The sequence below is a fragment of the Rhinoderma darwinii genome (assembly GCF_050947455.1).
Source record: "Rhinoderma darwinii isolate aRhiDar2 chromosome 3 unlocalized genomic scaffold, aRhiDar2.hap1 SUPER_3_unloc_11, whole genome shotgun sequence".
NCBI lineage: Eukaryota > Metazoa > Chordata > Amphibia > Anura > Rhinodermatidae > Rhinoderma > Rhinoderma darwinii.
This window is the reverse complement of record NW_027461736.1, coordinates 473,731-495,030: the sequence shown is the minus strand read 5'-3', so window position 1 is coordinate 495,030 and position 21,300 is coordinate 473,731. Positions and strand designations below refer to the sequence as shown.

General features: G+C 44.6%; 1 pseudogene; it reads right to left on the bottom strand.

Moving 5' to 3' along the window:
* Positions 1–21,300, bottom strand: part of LOC142682180 (uncharacterized) — a 58,963-nt pseudogene that overhangs the window by 31,052 nt on the left and 6,611 nt on the right.

The window sequence follows — 21,300 nt, the reverse complement described above, 5'->3', positions numbered from 1 at the left end:
GGTGGCATTATGTGGGCTGTGTATGGTGGCATTATGTAAGCTGTGAATGATGGCATTATGTAAGCTGTGTATGGTTGCATTATGTGGGCTGTGTATGGTGGCATTATGTAAGCTGTGTATGGTGGCATTTTGTAAGCTGTTTATGGTGGCATTATGTGGGCTGTGTATGGTGGCATTATGTAAGCTGTGTATGCTGGCATTATGTGGGCTGTGTATGGTGGCATTATGTGGACTGTGTATGGTGGCATTATGTAAGCTGTGTATGTTGGCATTATGCGGGCTATGTATGGTGGCATTATGTGGGCTGTGTATGGTGGCATTATGTAAGCTGTGTATGGTGGCATTATGTAAGCTGTGTATGGTGGCAATATGTGGGCTGTGTATGGTTGCATTATGTGGGCTGTGTATGGTGGCATTATGTTGGCTGTGTATGGTGGCATTATGTAAGCTGTGTATGGTGGCATTATGTAAGCTGTGTATGGTGGCATTATGTAAGCTGTGTATGGTGGCATTATGTGGGCTGTGTATGGTGGCATTATGTAAGCTGTGTATGGTGGCATTGTGTAAGCTATGTATGGTGGCAATATGCGGGTTGTTTATGGTGGCATTATGTGGGCTGTGTATGGTGGCATTATGTAAGCTATGTATGGTGGCATTATGTAAGCTATGTATGGTGGCAATATGTGGGCTGTTTATGGTGGCATTATGTGGGCTGTGTATGGTGGCATTATGTAAGCTGTGTATGGTGGCATTATGTGGGCTGTGTATGGTGGCATTATGTGGACTGTGTATGGTGGCATTATGTAAGCTGTGTATGGTGGCATTATACGGGCTGTGTATGGTGTCATTATGTGGGCTGTGTATGGTGGCATTATGTAAGCTATGTATTGTGGCATTATGTAAGCTGTGTATGGTGGCAATATGTGGGCTGTGTATGGTGGCATTATGTGGGCTGTGTATGGTGGCATTATGTGGGCTGTGAATGGTGGCATTATGTAAGCTGTGTATGGTTGCATTATGTAAGCTGTGTATGGTGGCATTATGTGGACTGTGTATGGTGGCATTATGTAAGCTGTGTATGGTGGCATTATGTGGACTGTGTATGGTGGCATTATGTAAGCTGTGTATGGTGGCATTATGTGGACTGTGTATGGTGGCATTATGTAAGCTGTGTATGGTGGCATTATGTGGACTGTGTACGGTGGCATTATGTGGGCTGTGTATGGTGGCATTATGTGGGCTGTGAATGGTGGCATAATGTACGCTGTGTATGGTGGCAATATGTGGGCTGTGTATGGTGGCATTATGTGGGCTGTGTATGGTTGCATTATGTGGGCTGTGTATGGTGGCATTATGTAAGCTGTGTATGGTGGCATTATGTAAGCTGTGTATGGTTGCATTATGTGGGCTGTGTATGGTGGCATTATGTAAGCTGTGTATGGTGGCATTATGTGGACTGTATTGTGGCAGGCATTATGTAAGCTGTGTATGGTGGCATTATGCGGGCTGTGTATGATGGCATTATGTGGAATGTGTATGGTGGCATTATGCGGGCTGTGCATGGTGGCATTATGTGGACTGCGTATGGTGGAATTATGTGGGCTGTGTATGGTGGCATTATGTAAGCTGTGTATGGTGGCATTATGTGGGCTGTGTATGGTAGCATTATGTAAGCTGTGTATGGTGGCATTAAATAAGCTATGTATGGTGGCAATATGTGGGTTGTTTATGGTGGCATTATGTGGGCTGTGTATGGTGGCATTATGTAAGCTATGTATGGTGGCATTATGTAAGCTGTGTATGGTGGCATTATGTGGGCTGTGTATGGTGGCATTATGTGGACTGTGTATGGTGGCATTATGTAAGCTGTGTATGGTGGCATTATACGGGCTGTGTATGGTGGCATTATGTGGGCTTTGTATGGTGGCATTATGTAAGCTATGTATGGTGGCATTATGTAACCTGTTTATGGTGGCAATATGTGGGCTGTGTATGGTGGCATTATGTGGGCTGTGTATGGTGGCATTATGTGGGCTGTGTATGGTGGCATTATGTGGGCTGTGAATGGTGGCATTATGTAAGCTGTGTATGGTTGCATTATGTGGGCTGTGTATGGTGCCATTATGTAAGCTGTGTATGGTGGCATTATGTGGACTGTGTATGGTGGCATTATGTAAGCTGTGTATGGTGGCATTATGTGGACTGTGTAAGGTGGCATTATGTAAGCTGTGTACGGTGGCATTATGTGGACTGTGTACGGTGGCATTATGTAAGCTGTGTATGGTGGCATTATGCGGGCTGTGTATGATGGCATTATGTGGAATGTGTATGGTGGCATTATGCGGGCTGTGCATGGTGGCATTATGTGGACTGTGTATGGTGGAATTATGTGGGCTGTGTATGGTGGCATTATGTAAGCTGTGTATGGTGGCATTATACGGGCTGTGTATGGTGGCATTATGTGGGCTGTGTATGGTGGCATTATGTAAGCTGTGTATTGTGGCATTATGTAAGCTGTGTATGGTGGCAATATGTGGGCTGTGTATGGTGGCATTATGTGGGCTGTGTATGGTGGCATTATGTAAGCTGTGTATGGTGGCATTATGTGGACTGTGTATGGTGGCATTTTGTAAGCTGTGTATGGTGGCATTATGTGGACTGTGTATGGTGGCATTATGTAAGCTGTGTATGGTGGCATTATGTGGACTGTGTACGATGGCATTATGTAAGCTGTGTATGTTGGCATTATGCGCGCTGTGTATGATGGCATTATGTGGAATTTGTATGCTGGCATTATGCGGGCTGTGCATGGTGGCATTATGTGGACTGTGTATGGTGAAATTATGTGGGCTGTGTATGGTGGCATTATGTAAGCTCTGTATGGTGGCATTATGTGGGCTGTGTATGGTGGCATTATGTAAGCTGTGTATGGTGGCATTATGTGGAATGTGTATGGTGGCATTATGCGGGCTGTGCATGGTGGCATTATGTGGACTGTGTATGGTGGAATTATGTGGGCTGTGTATGGTGGCATTATGTAAGCTATGTATGGTGGCAATATGTGGGTTGTTTATGGTGGCATTATGTGGGCTGTGTATGGTGGCATTATGTAAGCTGTGTATGGTGGCATTATGTAAGCTATGTATGGTGGCATTATGTAAGCTGTGTATGGTGGCATTATGTGGACTGTGTATGGTGGCATTATGTAAGCTGTGTATGGTGGCATCATACGGGCTGTGTATGGTGGCATTATGTAAGCTGTGTATTGTGGCATTATGTGGGCTGTGTATGGTGGCATTATGTGGGCTGTGTATGGTGGCATTATGTGGGCTGTGAATGGTGGCATTATGTAAGCTGTGTATGGTTGCATTATGTGGGCTGTGTATGGTGGCATTATGTAAGCTGTGTATGGTGGCATTATGTGGACTGTGTATGGTGGCATTATGTAAGCTGTGTATGGTTGCATTATGTGGGCTGTGTATGGTGGCATTATGTAAGCTGTGTATGGTGGCATTATACGGGCTGTGTATGGTGGCATTATGTAAGCTGTGTATGGTGGCATTATGTAAGCTGTGTATGGTGGCAATATGTGGGCTGTGTATGGTGGCATTATGTGGGCTGTGTATGGTGACATTATGTAAGCTGTGTATGGCGGCATTATGTAAGCTATGTATGGTGGCAATATGTGGGCTGTTTATGGTGGCATTATGTGGGCTGTGTATGGTGGCATTATGTAAGCTGTGTATGGTGGCATTATGTGGGCTGTGTATGGTGGCATTTTGTGGACTGTGTATGGTGGCATTATGTAAGCTGTGTATGGTGGCATTATACGGGCTGTGTATGGTGGCATTATGTGGGCTGTGTATGGTGGCATTATGTAAGCTGTGTATGGTGGCATTATGTAAGCTGTGTATGGTGGCAATATGTGGGCTGTGTATGGTGGCATTATGTGGGCTGTGTATGGTGGCATTATGTAAGCTGTGTATGGTGGCATTATACGGGCTGTGTATGGTGGCATTATGTGGGCTGTGTATGGTGGCATTATGTAAGCTGTGTATGGTGACATTATGTAAGCTGTGTATGGTGGCAATATGTGGGCTGTGTATGGTGGCATTATGTAAGCTGTGTATGGTGGCATTATGTGGGCTGTGTATGTTTGCATTATGTGGGCTGTGTATGGTGGCATTATGTGGACTGTGTATGGTGGCATTATGTAAGCTGTGTATGGTGGCATTATGTAAGCTGTGTATGGTGGCATTATGTAAGCTGTGTATGGTGGCATTATGTAAGCTGTGTATGGTGGCATTATGTAAGCTATGTATGGTATTATTATGTAAGCTGTGTATGGTGGCATTATGTAAGCTATGTATGGTATTATTATGTAAGCTATGTATGGTATTATTATGTAAGCTATGTATGGTATTATTATGTAAGCTATGTATGGTATTATTATGTAAGCTATGTATGGTATTATTATGTAAGCTATGTATGGCGGCATTATGTAAGCTATGTATGGTATTATTATGTAAGCTATGTATGGCGGCATTATGTAAGCTATGTATGGTATTATTATGTAAGCTATGTATGGTATTATGTAAGCTGTGTATGGTGGCATTATGTAAGCTATGTATGGTATTATTATGTAAGCTATGTATGGTATTATTATGTAAGCTATGTATGGTATTATTATGTAAGCTATGTATGGTATTATTATGTAAGCTATGTATGGTATTATTATGTAAGCTATGTAAGGTATTATTATGTAAGCTATGTATGGTATTATTATGTAAGCTATGTAAGGTATTATTATGTAAGCTATGTATGGTATTATTATGTAAGCTATGTAAGGTATTATTATGTAAGCTATGTATGGTATTATTATGTAAGCTATGTATGGTATTATTATGTAAGCTGTGTATGGTGGCATTATGTTTTATACATTATAGTATAGACAAATTGTACGCAATATAAATAAGAGGAACTGCAGCATCAACTTTCCAAAAGATGTGTTGGTTTTTATTCACCAAGGAAAAAAACTTGCGACGTTTCAACCCGTGTTGGGTCTTTATCAGGCATAATAACAATGAATCCGTGCTTTATAAAGCACATGGCTTGTGACATCGCTTCCTTTACAATTATTCTCTAAATAACATGTGTAAAACATTAAACAGTGCATGACAAGACCGATAAATATCCCCCACAACATCACCATGCTGCATAGTATCAATATATATAAGGATCGGCAAGAGAAATACATGTATATCAGCTTATTATCCCTCCTAATGCCTACGGCGCCCACAACTCTTTATAGCGCATGCTCAGCTTTCCTTGCTACCAACTTCCGGCATTTCCAATCCCCATGGCAGCAGATCACACTATTCAGTGCGGACTGCGCACGCACGCTTCTAACCCCATGTGTGCATGCTTTCCCTAGCGTAGCGGGGACACATAACATTACATGGTGAGAGAACGGTTGCCAAAGGTGAAGAGTGACGCTAACCCGTCTCTAAAGAAGCGCGGATCACACCACTACTGCACACATGGTAGAATTAAGCCGCAGTCCCTAGGAATTCTGCGCGCCTCAACAGAATCACATTTTTTAATACCGTCAATGACTAATTATTGCAGATGAAAAAGCCGTCTAGAGAGAACTACAAAAGAGCAATTATACAATATATTTCTCATAGGCTCTATGGCCTTAATCTATACATACATAGAGTGGTGGACGCCGTAGGCACTAGAAGGGTTAATAAGCGGATATACAGGTTTTTATAGGCCCTTATATATTTTCATACAATGGAGCATGGTGATATTGTGGCGGATATTTATCGGTCTTGTCATGCGCTGTTTAATGTTTTACACATGTTATTTATATAAAAATTGTAAAGGAAGTGATGTCAGCAGCCATGTGCTTTATGGGCTCTGTACGGAGGTATGAATGACGGGGTGGGCGGATTATGGCTGAAATTATGAACCCTAATACATCTCTATTACAGATCAATATTTTTCGACTCCATTGACATCTAAGAATCCAGGTCCATAATTTTGCTATTTTGCCGGTGGTGAATCTCCACGTGAGATTTTGCTGAATGCTACACCGTAAATAAGGAAAATGTCACAACATATTATTTCCATTAATACAATATCAGAATTTGTTATCTTTCTCCAGTGATGACGGTTTAGTATTGTTCCCTGTTCTGTAATCCAGGACTCATTGTGCCAATCTGGCTGGTGTGCTGGCTACCTGCGTACATCACATGAATGAACAGATCTGTTCTGCTGCTCACTACTCAGTCATCATTACCTTCCATAAAAACACAAGAGCCTGTTGTTTATAGTCATTGAGCTACTATTAGATAGAAACCAGTACAAGTCATTGGGAAAATCATAGTCGATCCCGGAGGATTATAAAGGATCAATCCTTAATAAATCAAAATAAACTTAAAGGGGTTGTCTCATCAAGGACCCCATCCAGTTTACAGTTCATTTTGTCTGGGGAAGTTGCAGGCGAGATGTAGTATTACAAGGTGGCCATTCAGATGTGTCCGCTAGTCCCTATGATGCCCTAGTTTTATAATGGGTTCTGTCAGGTTTCTGTTTTTTTATATGGTATAATAACACAGAAGACTACACTATTCTGCACTTCCGAAATTATCTGACAGAATTAAAGAGTGAGCGTTTCGGTTTCAATGGCGCAAAATATTTATGATGTAACCGGGATGGAAGACTAATAGATACTAACTGAGTCGTGGCTAGGTTTTTCTTCACCCAGGGCAAAGATTCAGTTCACTGCCGTAGCCTTGGATTTAACTACCCTGGCCATGGCTTGATTGTGCCCCTCAACACCCAGAGCACATGCCCCACCAGACCCTCCCTAGTCACGACCCTGCTTAACCGATCTCTTTGATTTCTATGGGATTCTTCAAGATGATGTTTTTTCTTTACTGTGTCAAAAAGAAAGAAACCTGATGCAACGGAGCCTAACTGAAGCCAACTGACGGCACAAAATTCCACTGAAATCAATGGGAACGTTAAGGGAATTGGTTCTTGTAGAGCAAAATCTCAATCTGAATCTAACTTAAAATTCGGACCATTAAACCTTGGGGCTGGTAAGAATCGATGGACTACGAGGAAAATAAATGACGAAACTGTGGATATAATAGGACAGGACCTTACTAATTGGAAAAGACAATTTACACTTGATTAAAAAGGAAAAGAATCATCAGCAAGTAGGTGGATGGAGACAATTACTGGAACGTGAAGACGTCTGTAATGATAGGGGGTAGGGAAACAGACAAGTGAGCCCTAATCTACCCACCACTCTGTCCCTGCCTACTTGCAACGACCAGCCCTAGGCGACGGGGTACAACTGGGCGGCGGTCCCTACGCTCAGTAAGTGCACGAGACAAACAGACAAGGGTACACAAAGCTAAGGGAAATGGGGCAGTTGCCCAGGGCAACACCGTGAGCAACAAGAGTGGTGAACGAGCCGAGTCAAACCAGGAGTGAACGAGGTGCCAAACGCAGAGCAGGAGAGTAGTCAGTAAGCCAGGGTCAGTATGGAGCAGGATCAAATAGTTAGAAGCTGTAGCTGGGCCAGGAAACCACACGAGAAGAATCACAAGCAAAGGAGGAACAGGAAAGGCAGGTATAAATAGACAGAGGACGGGAGCTAGCTCCGTCTGGCCAGGCTGCGATAGGCTGCGATAGGCTCTCCCGCTCCTAAGCCTGCCATCCTAAGTGGTGGAAGATGGAGTCCGTCTCAGAGACATAGACTCAGGTGCAGACTGATTACCTATAGGCGTATACACAGAAGTTGTGCCTGGCAGATCCTTTACAGTACCCCCCCTTTTATGAGGGGCCACCGGACCCATTCTAAGTGGACCTGGTTTATACCCCAGCGTGAACATCCCGGGCGGGTACCCAAGTCCTCTCCTCAGGCCCGTATCCTCTCCAATGGACCAGGTACTGGAGGGAGCCTTGGACCATCTTGCTGTCCACCATCCTTCTTCCCTACGAAGAAGAAGCCAGCACCTACCAGAGAAGTAGAGGGGTGAATGTAACCCTTGGCCAGGCATTCCTGGATATACTCTCTCATGGCTTCACGTTCGGGACAAGAAAGATTAAATATCCTACCCTTAGGGAGCTTAGCTCCTGGTACCAATTTGATAGCGCAATCGTATTCTCTATGAGGAGGTAACACTTCGGAGGCCTCCTTAGATAAAACATCAGCGAAGTCCTGAACAAACTCAGGTAGCGTGTTCACCTCCTCAGGGGGAGGAATAGAATTAACAGAAAAACATGGCGTAAAGCATTCATTACCCCATTTGGTAAGCTCCCCAGTATTCCAGTCAAACGTGGGATTATGCAACTGCAACCAGGGAAGGCCTAAAACCAATTCGGACGATAATCCCTGCATCAACAGTACACAGCACTGCTCCAAATGCATGGAGCCAACAAGGAGTTCAAAAACAGGGGTATGCTGTGTAAAATAACCATTAGCTAGAGGAGTGGAGTCGATACCCACTACAGGGACAGGTTTAGGCAAATCAATCAAAGGCATAGCTAGAGACATAGCAAATTCCACAGACATGATATTAGCAGAAGACCCTGAATCCACGAAGGCACTGCCGGTAGCAGACCTACCACCAAAAGAGACCTGAAAGGGAAGCAAGATTTTATTACGTTTCACATTTACGGGAAATACCTGTGCGCCCAAGTGACCTCCCCGATGATCACTTAGGCGCGGAAGTTTTCCGGCTGCTTATTCTTGCGCCTAGGACAGGTGTTCACTTGATGCTTGTCATCCCCACAATAGAAGCAGAGACCATTCTTCCTGCGGAACTCTCTACGTTGTCGGGGGGACACGGAGGCCCCGAGTTGCATAGGAACCTCCGAGTTTCCGTGGAAGAGTGAAGCAACGGGACCTCGGGAGGCATCATGGGGGAGTCAGAGGGGAAAACACAAAAGCGTTCAAGTTGTCGTTCCCTGAGACATCGGTCAAGTCGTACCGCTAAAGCCATAACCTGGTCAAGGGAGTAAGAAGAGGGATAGCTAACTAGCAGGTCTTTCAGGGCGTTCGACAGACCCAACCTAAACTTAAGGCAGGGTCATTCCACCGGGAAGCTACGCACCACTTCCTAAAGTCAGCACAATACTCCTCAACAGGTCTCTTACCCTGACGTAAGGTCACCAGCTGACTCTCGGCAAAGGCAGTCCTGTCAGTCTCGTCATAAATGAGTCCGAGAGCAGAAAAGAAACGATCAACGGAGGAAAGTTCAGTATGTGACCCCTCTCAACCAGTCGGCCCATTGGGCCAGAGGGACACATTGATTAACATTGAGCTCAGTGCTTGCAGTAGAAACCAACATCTAATAGAGGCCCTAGTTTAAAGAAGACCTGTCCCATGAATGTCCATTTCAGCTTGATGCCAGACACAGTACAAAACTCCTCCTCCCAAAAACAGGAAAGCTTTAAGCTCCTCCCAGTTTAACCCTTAACCATTTTATAGATATCTTTTAAGTCGGTTTCCTTGCCTTCTGATTGAGTTTTCTCAATGACGTTGTAAAGGATCTGCCAGGCACAACTTCTGTGTATACGCCCATAGGTAATCAGTCTGCACCTGAGTCTATGTCTCTGAGACTGACTCCACCTTCCACCACTCAGGAGCGGGAGAGCCTATCGCAGCCTGGCCAGATGGAGCTAGCTCCCGCCCTCTGTCTATTTATACCTGCCTTTCCTGTTCCTCCTTTGCTTGTGATTCTTCTCGTGTGGTTTCCTGGCCCAGCTACAGCTTCTAACTATTTGATCCTGCTCCATACTGACCCTGGCTTACTGACTACTCTCCTGCTCTGCGTTTGGCACCTCGTTCACTCCTGGTTTGACTCGGCTCGTTCACCACTCTTGTTGCTCACGGTGTTGCCGTGGGCAACTGCCCCATTTCCCTTAGCTTTGTGTACCCTTGTCTGTTTGTCTCGTGCACTAACTGAGCGTAGGGACCGTAGCCCAGTTGTACACCGTCGCCTAGGACGGGCCATTGCAATTAGGCAGGGACTGAGTGGTGGGTAGATTAGGGCTCACCTGTCTGTCTCCCTACCCCGTCATTATACTTGAGTTGGGATCTGAGGCAAAATCTAAACTTGTTGTTGAATGGACCACTGCACTCAATGTTCTCGTGTAATAATGGCTTAAAGTTTCCTCAGGTCATTCTCATGCACAGCTCTTAATTCTACCCCCTATCATAGTTGAATTAAATCTAGAGGATGGAAGAGATGTGCTTGGGTTGGCAACTGAGGCAGAATCTAAACTTGTTGACTGAAACATTTCAGTCAATGTTCTTGATGTGAGAATGGAATAAAGTTCCCTCAGGTCATTCTCACACCTCTCATACAGACCCCAGGCTATTCTCACACCAATTTCAGGATGAACATTCTCATTGTGATTTGCTAAATCACAACTAATAGAAATGGATTTCTACAGATAATTGGTTAAAACGTGATACATTTTCACAGTGGCATTAAATTAAAGTATTATCATGTCCTTTGTCTATTATCCACGTGCTTCATTTCCCCTGGGGACAGGATTAAGGTTTTGTGTTTTGTTAAAAGATGTTGGAGAGCAACAGTGTTGACATCGTAATTATGAAGAATTATTACATTATTAACCATGAGAAAACGTTATGCCACGAAATCCAAGACTCCTTGGGTACTACTTAGTACTGACGTTGAAAAAGCATTCAACAGATTTTATTGGGACTTTATGGCTTTAACATTACAAAAAGTTGGCTTTCCCCCGACAGATCCTAACCCGTTCACATGTTTTTTTTGTGCTGCATCAAAAAGCAGCTAAACTTCTACAAAGTCATGACTAAGCGGCAGGTCCGGCTCCAGGTTTATCCGGGCCCTTTGGCGACACAGACTTAGTGGACCCCTTTGCGGGGGAACTCACTGTGGCAGTAAAATGCCAAAAATCGTCACTATGTGCCCCCATATAGATGTTAGGCCCCCAGTTTGTACCCCCATAAATTTAGTGCCCTCTGTAGATAGTGACACACAGCCCCCCTCCCAGGTAGTGCCACACAGCCCCCTCCTCCCAGGTAGTGCCACAGAGCTTCTGACGTCACTGTCTATATATGGACAGTGTTGTCAGGGGCAACCCCAGATCAATAGTCCCGGGCAGAGCACTACTAGCACTCTGCCTGGGAGGGGCGTAGCTAAAGGCTCATGGGCCCTGGTGCAGGAATTCAGCTTAGGCCCCTACCCCCCAACCACCAGACCCCTGCGCCCACCTATGCCCTGCTGCCTTGCCCGACAGACCCCATGAATGCCCCCACACAGTATAATGCTCCCCATAGCTGCCCCCACACATTATAATGCTCACCATAGCTGGCCCCACACAGTATAATGCCCCCCATAGCTACCTCCACACAGTATAATGCCCCCCATAGCTGCCCACCACACAGTATAATTCTCCCCATAGCTGCACCCTACACAGCATAATACTCCCCATAGCTGCCCCCCACACAGTATAATGCTCCCCATAGCTGCCCCCACACAGTATAATGCCCCCATAGCTGCCCCCACACAGTATAATGCCTCCATAGCTGCCCCCCACACAGTATAATGCCCCCATAGCTGCCCCCACACAGTATAATGCTCCCCATAGCTGCCCCCACACAGTATAATACCCCCATAGCTGCCCCCACAGTATAATGCTCCCCATAGCTGCCCCCACACAGTATAATGCCCCCCATAGCTTCCTCCACACAGTATAATGCCCCCCATAGCTGACCACCACAGTATAATGCTCCCCATAGCTGCCCCCCACACAGTATAATGCTCCCCATAACTGCACCCTACACAGTATAATGCTGCCCCCCACACAGTATAATGCCTCCATAGCTGCCCCCACACAGTATAAAGCTCCCCATAGCTGCCCCCACACAGTATAATGCCCCCATAGCTGCCCCCCACAGTATAATGCTCCCCATAGCTGCTCCCACACAGTATAATGCCCCCATAGCTGCCCCCCACAGTATAATGCTCCCAATAGCTGCCCCACACAGTATAATGCTCCCCATAGCTGCCCCCACACAGTATAATGCCCCGATAGCTGACCCCCACACAGTATAATGCCCTCCACAGCTGCTCCCACAGTATAAATCCACCACACCGTATAATGCCCACATAGCTGCCCCCCCACAGTATAATGCCCCCATAACTGCCCCACACAGTATAATGCCCTCCATAGCTGCCCTATACTGTATAATGCCCCCCATCGTTTCACCATTCAGTATAATTCCCCTATAGCTGCACCATACAGTATAATGCCCCCCATAGCTGTCACATAACGTATAATGCCCCCCATAGCTGCCTCATAACGTATAATGCCCCATAGCTGCATCATACAGTATAATGCCCCCCATAGCTGCACCATACAGTATAATGCCCCCCATAGCTGCACCATACAGTATAATGCCCCCATAGCTGTCCCATACAGTATAATGCCCCCATACAGTATAATGCCCTCCATAGCTGCCACATACAGTATGATGCCCCCCACAGCTTTCCCATACAGTATAATGCCCCCATACTGTATAATGTCCCCTCAGCAGCTACAATAGGACTCCCTCCCATACCTAGTATAATGCCCCCATATGTACCTAATAGAAAAATAATAACATAATTGCTTACCTACCCCCGTTCCCACGACGTGTGGAGGATCCTTCTCCTCTACACTGTGCTGTGAGTGACTCGTGCCTGTGCCGAGCTGCTCATGGCACAGTAAATGCTGGAGCGAGGCTGCGGACGCAGGCTCAGTTGGAGGCAGGACCAGCGCGGTCAGGCTGGGACACTGCTCTGGTCCTGGCATCGCTGTCCATATTTACTGTCCATATATAGTCAGCGATGTCAGGGGCTTTCCCAAAGAAGGATTCCTGGAGCAGAACCGCCAGCACTCTCCCTGGGACTCCTCCCCTTCTTATATCACTGACCATATATGGACTGTGATGCCTTAACAATGGCAGCGTCAGCACCCGGCAGGCCTACTGGGCCCCCCCACAACCCTTAGCCCTACTTAGGTCCTCTTAAACCTTCCTAATCTGGATTGTTCCCTTTCCAAACACAATTTACCCACACTCTTAACTATGGTGGCTATGTTACTTATTCTGATCCACTGGCTTTACAAATACCCCCCAGACTATCCATATGTGGATCAATTGAAGCAAACTTTTTGGTTGGAAGAACTCTCAAGTTAGGATTTTATGTCACATGAAGAGTTCCCTGAGCTCTGGTCTCTGTTGACCACCTGGGTATCGGCCACGTCTCCTTGAACCTTTTCTGATCTGATTACTTGGCATTAGCACTGTATTGTGCTCTCTTCAAATATATAAATTATCTGTACTTGACGTCTTTCCGGGTGTACCCTTTTATGTTACCACTCATATTTTTATTGTTTACATTTTATAATTGTTATTTATATCTCTGACTTTTATTCTTTTTTATATACTATCAATGAGATTTTGCTATTTCCATTGTAAACACTGTAGAATTCACAACCGTGCTGTTTCTTATTGACATGTCTTCTTTTTGCACTTCATGCCTTTTTCAAAATAAAGATTTGATTAAAAAAAAAATAGAATTATGAAATCAATGACATTTATCAGGCTCCTAAATTAAATTAAAGAAATACATTATCTTGTACTTGTGCAGATAATACAGAGGTGACATTAAAATTTTTGATCTACATGATACCCACTGTAGCGTCCATGGCCGTGGGCCGTCGGGTTTACTCACCTTCCGACACCCGCATCCATGGATCCGTGAGCGCTGGTCCCCATCTCCTTCCTAAGTGACGCCAGCGCTCACTTCCCCTCCGTTCTGCTGTGTCCCGTAGGGTGCGCGTGCACGCTCGTGCCGGGCTCAAAGGGCCAGCGCGCGCAAAGGATTGTCATCATCATCAACTGCCATGATTTCCTGGTCTATAAGAAGGCCCCAGGCCTTCTAATCCTTGCCTAAGCATTGTTCGTTTATCCCAGTCTGTCTTGCAAATGGTCCCTTAGTGTTTCCTTTTCCAGTTGTTACCCGTACCCTGTTTCCTGTTCCTGTGTCCCGTACTGTTCTTGTTCCTGTGCATACCAGTGTTGGAGTCGTGCCTACTGCACCTGCTGTCGTTTGCCACGTCCAGTGTCTTCTGCCACATCGGATATTGCCCGCCACATCTGGCGCTACCTGCTGCACCGGCCTCCCTCCGTGCTGAAGCCACAGCCACCGTCTGGACTAGTTCAGGTACCCAAGCGTTACTATTGACTTTCATATAGACTGTGACCTGGTCAGCTGCCTCTCCGCTATGGTGGAGCGGCCTAGTGGGTCCACATACCCTGTGACCGTGACACCCACCTGCCCGGACATCGTGGTAGTAGGGTTGAGGCTAAGAACGGCCATGAGCTTGCCTAAGATGCTGTGCCTTGCCTATTCTTGGAAATGCACAGTCTGTATCTCCTTGTGATGGTCAAGGGTAAAGAAAAGATAAAATGTCCTTGAACCCTAATTGGCATCCGTTTGCCCAGTCCAGTAAAGAAATGTATATGTACATTTTTTAAACTTTTGTATTTTGTTATGTTTTTTATTACTTTCTTAATATATAAGAAGTGCAAGAAACACCAAAGAAAAAGCACTACAAACATTTAAATAGGGCAATTCTGTGCCCAACCATCCCAAAATCAAATACTGTAGGGGGGATGAGGTGAAGACAAACAGTAAAAAGTGGAAAAACAGGGAGGGAGGGAGGGGGTGGGAGAAAAATAAACTGCAACATTAAAAAGAGCATCATAACAGTAATCACTATCAAAGAACCAAAGAACCTGTCAGGGTGTCTAGAAAAGAAAACAAGAGAGCCCCTCTGAGAGGCCCATTTCAGGAGGGGGTGTCCTGCAGTTGTGACCATATAGCCTCATATTGAGGAACTTTGTCTTTTAGGGTCACTACATAAACCCAAATATGTCTAAATGTTTTAAATTGCTTTCCTCAAGGGAGGGATTGTAACGTCCAACTTACAGCAATAGTCCTCCAGGCAGTGGAGAGAAAATAAGTAAGCAAGTAAGTATGCTGTTTTTTCGAGAAATTTGAAATTGGGGTGTTGGGTAATGCCGACCAAGGAGACAAGCTGACATGGAACTTCAGTTTAGCCTAAATATAAATTTCCACGCCTTTCCAACAAGTCTGAGCCACTGAATAAGTCTACCAAATGTGACACAATGATCTCGCTTCCCCGCAGTCTCAGAAGTTTAGATTAGATTGAAAGGGAAACAATTTTGCCAATTGTATGGGACTATGATACCATCAAGTTAAGAGTTTGTAGGAAATTTCCTTAACATTTTATAAGCAGGAACAAGTCATTTCATCAGGGATCGGGCCAATTTCCTTTTTCCACACCTCCACATAGGAGGGGAACCAGTAGAGCTCAGAGCTCAGGTTCCTAAATTGGAAGTGGAGTTGAGAAATCATCTCTATAATTTTCAGTTAATTTCTGAATTTTTCAGAAAGATTTAATTTCCTATTTCAAGTGAGATGGAAAATGTCAGTATGGTGGTGATCGAGCCATCATTAAAAAATAGCGGCCGTTTGACCTTAGGGGAAATCCAGATTATTGAAAAGTTTATATTTATATTAAATTTATATTGGGTAGTCCCAGGCCTCCAGACAGGGGGAATCGATATACAGTCTGTCTTCAAACCCGGGGTGTGCAGCCGCCTAAAATAAATTCACTGGGGTTGGGTCAATTCTGACTTCTTTCCTATTTTCTTTTTTACCCAGTTTAACGCCAAACAAAACATTCGTTCTCCATCCCCTGATTTTGTGGGTACAGTAGCAGTCGCCACAAGATTATTATGATGGATATACCTGTCAAAGGTCATAAAGGGGTTAATGCCTCAATTCTAATTTAATTTGAGATTTTATTCATCACATCTAAATTGTGTGTAACATTAGAAACTTAGACCAAAAAAAAACTGAGTCTGAGACCAAAAGTAATAGTCCCGTCAACACTTCTTGGTTATACTTACTATTTTTCCCATTTGAAATACCATTCTTTTTTAAAAATAGAGCACAAATTTCGAGAAACCTTTTATTAGTAAAGCAGCTTCAAAGTGTAAAAAATAAAGCAGAGTACTGTACTGCTGGAAATATCCATTGCTTCTTCAGTTTTGTCCAGCAGGTGGGACTGTATAACTGTGAGATGTTGATTTCTTGATGACAGAGATAGAAGAGACTAAGAGGTGCCTGTAGTTTGGGTGTCTGGTCAATGTTAAATATAAATTGGGGAATTCAGAGTTAAAATAGGGTACCTCATGTGGGACCACCAATAATTAACTACAAAGAGCGTTTCTTATTCTAGAGGACCCAGCATGTCTATGTATTACAAGGAGAGCCCACTGATTTCAATGAGCACCATGTAATGCCTTATTTCACCTGTGGTGGTGCTGCAGGATAATTGGACACTTGCCAGGTTCTTATGCAGATTACAACTGATTGCTGGGGGTACTTGAAGTGGGACAGCCTATGATCAACTATTTGTTAGGAACCCTTCTAACTAAACTTGATTGTCCACCCCTTTATTGTGGTGTGGACTCGAAGAAACCAGTACAATATACTTCTTACTCTTTTATCCAAACAGTAATATAAACTTTGTTACATTTTGTGTCACCGGGGTGAAAGTCTTAGACTGGCTCTGAGTATGCATTTTTATTTGAATTGGGTATAGAAATAGGTAGCTGCCAGACACACCTGATGCCGCTTATCTCCGGGAGAACCAAAGGATCGGAGATGTTACAATCCAACTTATCAAATTCTTCTTTCCCAAGGTGGCAGAAATGTCAGAAACCCTAGATCAGACAAAAGAGAAATTAGATTTTTGGTGTATGCTGCTGAAATAGCTGGGGACCACCTGACAACAATGTCAAGTCTATGTTTATCTTGAGGGGATTTGTGGTTAATTAAAAAAAAAAGGAAAAAATTAGCATAGAATTCAAGTGATGCTGTAGGAAAAACAAAGGAGTGAAAACGGATGAGCAACAGATACTAAATGTCTTTCTTGGAGTGGGAGCAGCTTTACACTGACAGCTGTTCCACATCGAAAAATGTGTGGAATGTTAATATAGGGAAGGACAAAACTGGTGACCATGTTTTGTCCCCGGAAGAATTCAGTATTTCTGGTGAAACATGCATCTGAACAAATCTAATATTAGTTTTGAGCCCAAATCCCCAGTTAGTTTTTTTTACTTTCCCTTGTTTATGAAGCCTAGATCTCTAATCTCCGCCGTGCTCTTCACATCGCTCCGAGCTTGGGGCATTGCACAATCTGTGAGAACTCTGCTGTTTTATTTTTTAAAGCAGGAGAGTTCTGTAAATGTATCTTGCAGCAGCCAAAATAGAGTAGTCAAGAAACTTCAGAACACATGGGCATTTAGCCCGGGGCAAACCAGACGCCCTCTGTTTTTCAAGCTTTATGGTTACCAGTGACTATGGAGCAATATCACAGTTTCTATCAGTGCCCAAAGTCTTTGTGTAGCGTACATCCCTTACTCAATAGCAAAGCTCTTCACTGACTAGAAACGTCATAATTCCAGCCCATAGTAAATAATAAAGAAAATGGGCTACGAAGCCTTAGAGACTGAGAATATCCTCCACAACACATCATAACCATCTTTAAAGGGGTTGTCTGGGCACGGACAGCTGATGACCTATCAACAGGATAGGTCATCAGTATATGATCGGTGGGGGTCCCACACCCGGACCCCGCACCGATCAGCTGCTCCTCCTGCCACCAAAGCAGTTGGCTCTGGTCACAGAATATGGGGCGAGTTGCAGTACTACAGTATTCACGTGAATAGGAGCAGAGTTGCAGTTCTGCAGCATGGCCGCTATGCACTAGTCGGAGCCACCTGCTTCCGGCTCTGAACACTGCAAACCCTTCATAATATCCAGGTGCCCGGGGGTGTCGGACCCCCACAGATCATATACTGATGAGCTATCCTGTGGATTGGTCATCAGTTGTCCGTGCCCGGACAACCCCTTTAACAAGGAGATTATACACCACTGAGGATCCTTTTCGGCGAATATTCTCTCTCTGACCAGATTAATATTTTAAATAATTTTAATGATAACTCTAACTAAATGATAAATAAAATAAAAGTGATATTTTAAACCTATACTTCTAAAAGTAACATACACCACTTTTCTACTCGTTTCCCCTTTCTTCAAGTTCATGACCATATTCTGCCTCCTGCCCCTTACACATTTGGCAGTCAAGTGTCTCCACCAAGGGCCAAATGCATGAAACTGGATGGCATGACTGACAGCCTGCTGTGACTACTGTGTAAGGGGAAGGACTCTGCTATGACTAATGTGGGTGAATTCTGCTGTGCCTAATGGGGAAGTAAAAGTAGAGGTCTTTTGTGACTAGACTAATGTGGTGGGGCTGTTGTCACTACTAGTGATGTGGGGGGCTTCTTTAATCACTGGGGTTTGACTACTGATGAAGTTATGGTAGGCCTGCTTTTACTGCTGGGAAAGTAGTAGGGACTGTCATGACTATTAGGAAATTTATGGGGATAGGCTCTGGTGACTGGGGAATTGGAGAGAATAGTCAGGAACACAATTGTTACTACTAGAGTGTATGCAGGGTGCACTGCTAAGAGTACTATTAAGGGGAACTCTATTCAAACTACAAGGGGGTCGGTTTCTCGACCCAGTCCTGCAGTGTAACATTGCTGGTTCTCTATGTTTGCAACTCAGGAGAAATAAGAAGGGCATAATCCATCAGTCTCCTCCAGTAATATGGCAACTTGCAAGACTGATTATTGCTTTTCAAGGATCTGTAGGCAACGAGGAAGGGTTCATATAATGACTTTACCAACTAGGAGCTAATAAGTGTAAACTGATAGTTAGCAGAGCTTGTTAATTTTTTTTTTAGGTATTGCTAACAAACTGTTATGCCACTGGTGGTGCTCATGACCGCAACCCCAAAAATCACATGAGTGAAGCTTGCATCAACACTAAAAGAAAAAAAAAAAGGTAAAAAAGTAACTCACCAGTGGATGTATGGAACCGAGTACCCGAGGCAGTAGAAGATGGGGACGATAGCAGATGAATAGCATGCAAGCATATAACAGACAAATAGTGGACAAGAGATTACAACACTCCCTGACCCTATGTGAATGCTATCCCACAACAGGGTAAGGCAATAGCTTGGCAGTAGACCAAACGCATAGGAAAGGCAAACAAACCAGAGAAACTGCTGCTCCCAGGATATACATAAAACCACTATACAATAACTAGATCTCTCGGAGGACCAACAGGTTCCATGGTACAAGCAAACACTTAAACAAGAACAAAGTCACCAACTAGAATCTGAATAGAGTTAGCACATTACAGAAACAGTATAACCAGCACCTGAGTAAACCAGACCTGAAGTATATATCGGCCCAAGAAAGGTACTCCACCCTAATCAACCAAGCAAAGATAATGGTGACCAAATAAGTATTTGTAGTAGCTTAGAGAACAAAAAATAACTAGTAAGTTTACAAATCAGCAAAAAGTCCATTGAATACCACATCACTCACCATCACCAGCACCCAACATCAATCATCACCCATCACCACCCATCACTACTCACTATCACCAACCATCACTCACCACCATCCACTAACACCTACCACCATCACCCTCCAAAATACATTATCAACCACCAATACCCACCATCACCCACTGCCACCTGTCCTACCCATGAATAGGATTTACAAAATATAATGATATACTGAAAAAAAAACTGATGCCCAAATACAATGATTTCATGTTTGGATAACAGAATTTTCTGTTGGCATGACGCATAAATTTGACATCAGTGAGACTGACGTCATCCTTCCAAAATCCTTGATATCCCTTCACTCTGGTTTGAATTCCGCGTATTCCATTCTCACATTCATAGCTCCACGGTCCATAACTTCCCCAGGACTGACCATTTCCCTCCATGACAGAGTCATCCTCGCACGTGAACTTGATGTTGTTGGCAGCTGTGTTATCCCATGCATTTTTATATTCAACTCTCAGACTGAACTTTTTGAGATATCCTGAGTCTGAGTCACACCAGAAAACGGGTCCCCAAGTGCCAAATCTATAGAGGAAGAAAGATCATCATGACTTAAAATTAGATTTTACAACTGTTCCTAAATGTATACTCTGGATAAACTATTTTAAGCATCTAATCACCTGATATGGATATCGCTTAAGTGGGTGCATAGGTAGCAGATATACATGGGACCTGGTGCCTAAGGTAACCCAAAGGCCCCTTTGACACAAAAAAGGACTCCAGTATTATAAATGGTACACAGTTGGTGGGGGTCTGATACAAATTTTAAATGGGGCTCAAGAGCTTAAAGGGGTTGTCCACCTTCTGCCAACTGATGACCTATCCACCGGAGTATATTATCGGTGTGGGTCCGACACCCTGACTCGCACCGATAAGCCGCTACGGTGGCCTGCAGGCACTGGATGTTATGGCACATAATGCTATGTACGGAGCCCAGAAGCAGTTGGCTCCAAACATAGCATAGCGGCCGTGCTGCAGAACTTCAGGTTCGCTCCTATTCATTTCAATAGGAGCAGAGCTGCGGCACTGCAGCTCGGCTGCTATTCCGCGGCCGAAGCTAAGTGCACGGAGGCACCGGACCAGCTTGTCTGTGCGGGGTTCGGGTGTCGGAACTCCACAGATCATGTACTGATGACCTATCTGGTGGATAGCTCATCAGTTGTCAGAAGGTGGAAAACACCTTTAAAGTTACACCTAAAGCTGGATATTTAGAATTCATGGACACCTGGGGTCCTCCAGAGCCATAACTGCTCCCATCAAAAACTTTCTGCTTTGGCTAATAGAGGGACAATTGAGTTACCCCCCCCTTTTGATTACCTCCATATACAATAACAGGAAGGGGCTAATAGAAGGGGCAGTCTAAAGCAGTCTAAAGCAGTCAGCCCTTTAACTAATCTTCTTATCAGAAGATACATTACAATGGACTGGAGACAGTGGCGTAACTACCGCTGTAGCAGCCATAGCGGCTGCTACGGGGCCCGCGGCATGAGGGGGTCCGTGCTGCCACCATAACTGCCCCCCAATGCCCGGTGGCGACGCTAGCAGACGCTATGGCTGCTAGAGGGGTAGCAGCGCCACATTCAATAGTATCTGCATCTTTAGGACGCAGATACTATTGAACACTATGGCAGAGCAGGGTGGGACTGCGTTAGGGGG